Here is a 5,102-nt window from a genome sequence, read left to right as displayed (position 1 = left end):
CCCTACACACAAGTCCTGTCGCAGCCGGCTGCCGCGCTGGGTGCAGGCTCTCGCCCGCCTCCCGCCGGACGCCACCAGCGCGGCAGGTGTGGCCCAGAGGCAGCGCGCGGGTGAGTCGGCCCCAGCCTCTCCCAAATAGCTGACGGGGGTAGCGGGGGGAGACAAGAAGGCCAGCAGTTGTGTCCACTTGTATCTTTGCTAGTAGTGCTAGAGCCCGAGAAGGAAGGCAGAGGAGCCATGGACGCCCACGTTCTCGCCGGCAGCTTTCCCCAAGTCAGGGTCCGCAGGCTCTGAGCATTGCCCCTCCCGAATTTAGGGAAGATGGGGCTCGCTGTTCCATTTTCTCAGGAAAGGAAACCGTGGGTTTCACTCCACTTGAGAGCACTGGCTCTGGGCCCAGACAGAAGCCTGGGCTTGAGTCTTCTCCTGCGACTGGATTCGGCTTGGGAAGATGGTGTTCTAGGTGGTTCCATAACCTTACAGTGTCCCCATGTATAAAATAGGGGCATAAAGATGCCTCACTGGGTTCCCATGAAGTTGAAACCAAAAGATACTGCTATTTGCTGAGTGTGAAACCTAGGTCCACAATTTTATCTGGGAAGGATATCAGCTTCCTGTGTTGGGGACTACTCTTCAGGCCAGATCTGTCCCCCAAGTGACAGGATGTCCTCCTGGCCCAGGAGCTGCATGGGGGCATGGAGAAAAATAAAGAAAGGCAGATCTAGCTGCCAACACCGAGAGCTTCCTTGTTGATGGCATGGGGGCATCCTCCTGGAGCATACTGGGCCACAGGGACAGCTGCTGCTTTCCTTAAAGAGGACATTCCTCACTGTTTCTGCTCAGATGTCATTACTCACACCTTTGCCTCAGAAAACTGGCAACCACTGTCAAAATCATTAACACCCGAAATCTTCCTGTTGCAGAGCAGTGTCCCCATTTTGTAAACTGGTACTTCGAGGTCTTTGAGGGTTAAATGATGTACCCCAGTTAATGGAGATACTTGCTCTCTTCCACTCTCCTTGATGTGTGCTTAATTCTGTATTGCATTCTCCGTCAATCAAAGGATAAATGTAGGCCCATTAGCCAGGGGAAGGAAGCAGCCCACCCCAGATCTTCAGATGCTTTCAGGGTGGAGCACCTAGCAGAGTTTACTACAGCCTCACTGAGGTTAAGGTGAGAATGAAGTGTCACACTAAACAGGAGAAGGAATTCTGGAGAGCCACTCACTGTCTGCCCCTGGGATGGACCCCGGCGATTGAAACAAGATCTTGGCCTTCAAGGATATTGTCCTTGAGCATATGGGTGGGAGAAGCAGTATTTGGTTGTTGCACAGCGCCTCTCCCTCAGTCTTAAAACCTGCTCAAAAAGCCGGCTCTGAGTAGGGACAGAAATATTTTAGGAACCGCCATCCTCTCTGTAAGCAACTACCCAGGAACTTTGTCAGGAAGTTTGAATTTGAAAGTAGGGATCTTCCTTGGAATGAGCTGCACGCGATGGCAGTCCCAGAGCAGATACCACACATTAGGCTCCTGAGAAACCTGGGGCACCAGTAGCCAGCGCGGGTCCTCTGACTCATGAGCAGGAGGACAAGCGTCTGTTTACCCAAGTCTGCCCCAGCAGTCTCGTCCTTCTTCCTTCTCTCGCCCCACGGATGTGACTTCTTTCCAGGCCTCCCGCGACCGGCACGTGGTTCCCTCTTGGCTGCACTCCAGCCACAGACGTGGCTCTCCCTGCTGCCTGCCCTACACCTTCCCCAGTCTCCGTGGCTGCCGCGCGTGCTCCCCTACCCCACAGTCCAATCTCCGTGCCCCTTTATTCTTAAGTCTTCTCTCCCTTGCCTTCTGGGAAACCCACAGCCAGAGTCTTAGGGAAAAGCAGGATTCGGACCGGGCATATCTGTTTGCTCACTGTTATTTCAGTGAATGAGCAGACTCGCGTTCTAATTGGGTTTAGGTGAATCTGCCCCCCTTAATCACCAGGCAAGAGATGGCTGGAAGGACCGCCCCTCCAGCCTGGCCTTTGGCTTGGAGAGCTGCTGAGAGGGCAGCTGTGGGGGATTGGGGGCTTGAGAACTCTAGCGTTTGTGATGGTCAGTGACCCCCACATGACCAACCCCTTGGAGGAACTTCCTGTTCTTGATAAAAGGGCCACAGTGGCCCATCCAGGATTGGACCCAAGGGGTTGAGACTCATCCCAGTGGATCCCAGCCCTGGGGGACCTCTGCCAGGCAGGGCAGTGACCAGACAACTGTCAGTGTATGGTGCGGTGTAGAACGTCATATGGAGTTCTTTGGAAGGCAAGTTAGAGAACCTTCTCAGGGGTCCCACCAGTTGAAGCAAAATGGATTATGAGATCAACCACTTGTTATGTCTGCATCATCCCCCCCCCCCGCACCCTTTTCATTCCACAACAGCCCTGAAGTAGGCACTCATTTTACAGAGGAGATACAAGTTGGGGTTAAGATATTACTCTCACCACCAGCATGTGACAGAGCACAGACTTGAAACCTGGGTTGCTTGATGCCCTAGCTGGTCTTAACCTTCGTGTTACCAGTAGCATAATAAGAAAAGGAAACCACATGAGCAAAGAAGTTGAGTGAGAAATGGTACTGAACACAGAAGGGGCTACAGAAGAAGTTCCACTGGTAACTAAGTAGGAGTAGAGACTGTAGAGGACAGGGGGCTGTGGAGGATCTTGTAAGCCATAAACAGGACTTGGTGTGGTCCTGAGGGTGTGGGGCCTGCCCCCTCCCATCTAGAGACTTTCTACAGAGCATAATTGGGTCTCTCTGGCTGCAGGCAGGAAGATGGATGGAATGGAGAGGGAGAGTGGAGGTTTGGGTGCAGTCTGCTTTGGATCTTGCTTCTCAATGTATTTCTCCATGTGCACACAGAGAAACTGATTCCTGCTGTAAGACACACCAGATAGTAAAGGAGGGGGTTGTATTCAACTACAGGCAACCACCCTGAGACTCCAGCCATCTGAAGTCCTGCACAGACACGAGTAGGGGTGAGGAATTCCAGGCAACATGTACCCCAGTTATGACATGCTTAGACTCGGTAGATGAGTGACAATGGATGGGGACTAAAAGCTGGATTCAAGGAATGATTAAAAGCAAAGTTGGTGTTGCATAGTGAAGGGAGAGGGAAGATAATTCCTGGGATGGGGGACTGAACAACTGGACAAATTATATTTCTCTCCCTGCTGCAGGGAGCATGGGGACATGGCTGATTCATCATGGGGAAGATGATGAATAATGTTTGGCTACCCTGCACTTGAAACAGGTGCAGAAGCCTAACAGGCAGTGGGGTCAAACAGATTGGGTCCAATGCTTAGTTTCACCAACTTACTAGTTCTGTTACCTTAGGGGGGGTACCTGTTAATTATTGTACAAGATAGGATAATCATAGGGTTATACAGTCATTGTGAGAATATAATGAGATAATGAGCAGGGCACAGTGGTGTTTGTGCCTGTAGTCTCAACTACTTAGAGGATTAGTTTAGTCCAAGAGTTTGAGGCCATTCTGGGCAATGTAGCAATACCCTATCTCTTGAGATGGGTAGGGGACAAAGAAGGGAAATGTGTCTAATAAATGGCAATGCTATTATTAGAAATTGAAACCATGAGAATAAATGAAATGGTTTAAAAAGAGTGTGTATGGTGAGAAGTGACATTTGATGAGTGGACAGAGGAAAAGAAGCTTAAGATCAGATGGACAGAGAAAGAGAAGGAAAGCCAAGAGCACCTGATGCTTTGGATGCCACTTGTAGGAGCCACACAGTTGGTTGATCCACCTCACTTCCATCTTCCTAACAAAGTCAGAGTCAGAGCAAGTGTCCTCCTCTCAAGGGTGCCTTGGAGGAAGCAGCCCACAATCCCAGTGCTGACCCTCAAGGCAAGTTGTCAACAGCAATCCCATTTCCCTTGCAAGTTACTGGCTTAAGAAGATGTAGTTGATACAGTTCTGTATGGTAGAACTTGGTAGAATGTCTTCTAGGGGACTTCAGAAAATATTTCCTTGATTTTTTTTCTCTTTCACCAGTACTGGGGATGAAACTCAGGGCCTCATACATGCAAAGCAAGTGCTTCACCCCCAAACTATATCCCTAGTTCTTTATTTTGAGATGCCCAGGTCAGCCTCCAACTTGCAATCCTCTTGCCTCAGCCTTTTGAGTTACCCAGATTTCAGGCGTGCTCCACTGCACCTGGCCAAGATTTCCTTGATCTTAAAAGGTGTGTGTGCACATCAAAACCACAATAAGATGACACTTCTCAGCCATTAGAATGGCTAGACTAAAAAGCTGATGGTAACAAATGTTGGTCGGAGTATGGAGAAATCAAAACTCACACACAGTTTTATTGGGAATATAAAATAGTACAGCAACTTTACAAAACAATCTAGCAACCAAGTACAGTGGCACATGCCTGTAATCCCAGTGGCTCTGGAGGACAAGGCAGGAGGATACAAAGTTCAAGACCAACCTCAGCAACTTAGCAAGGCCCTAAGCAACTTAGCAAGACCATGTCTCAAAATAAAAAATAAAAGAGGGCTGGGGAATGGGCTCAGTTGTAAAGCATCCCTGTATTCAATCCCCAGTATTAAAAAAAATCTGGCAGTTTCCTCAAACAATTAAGACACAGAGTTACCATATGACCTCCACTCTTAGGTATCTATTGAGAGAAAGGAAAACATATCCACACAGAAACTTGTTATACAAATATTTATAGCACATGCATGTAATCCCAGCAACTTGGGGAGCTGAGGCAGGAAGATGACAAGTTCAAGGCCAGCCTCAGCAATTTAGCAAGTCCTTAGCAATTGAGCAAGATCCTGTCTCAAAATAAAAAAGAAAAAGGGCTGGGGGTGTGGCTCAGTGGTTGAGTGCCCCTGGATTCAATCCCCAGTAATACCCGCCCCCAAAAGAAAGAAAGAAAGTAATCTAAATGTTCATAGCAAGATTATTCATATTAGCCAAAATGAAAACAATTCAAATGTTAATCAATAGATGAATGGATAGACAAAATGTGGCACTGTGTGTGTGTGTGTGTGTGTGTGTATATATATATATGTATATATGTGTGTATATATATATATATATAT

The 5,102-nt window shown here is 48.3% G+C and overlaps 1 protein-coding gene across 2 annotated transcripts in view; it reads left to right on the top strand.

The window, feature by feature from the left end:
* The first annotated feature begins 18 nt into the window (after positions 1-18).
* The window catches only part of Pigz (phosphatidylinositol glycan anchor biosynthesis class Z), a 15,154-nt gene continuing 10,070 nt past the window's right edge, over positions 19-5,102 (top strand). For both annotated transcript variants that reach the window (XM_015486831.2, XM_048794180.1), the window contains exon 1: positions 19-110. The gene's annotated coding sequence lies outside the window, so the exon portion shown is untranslated. The remainder of the gene's footprint in view (positions 111-5,102) is intronic.

The sequence above is a fragment of the Marmota marmota genome, unplaced genomic scaffold, assembly GCF_001458135.2.
Source record: "Marmota marmota marmota unplaced genomic scaffold, marMar, whole genome shotgun sequence".
In the NCBI taxonomy this organism is placed as follows: domain Eukaryota; kingdom Metazoa; phylum Chordata; class Mammalia; order Rodentia; family Sciuridae; genus Marmota; species Marmota marmota.
The sequence above is the reverse complement of the archived record's forward strand: the minus strand, read 5'-3'. Positions and strand labels throughout refer to the sequence as shown.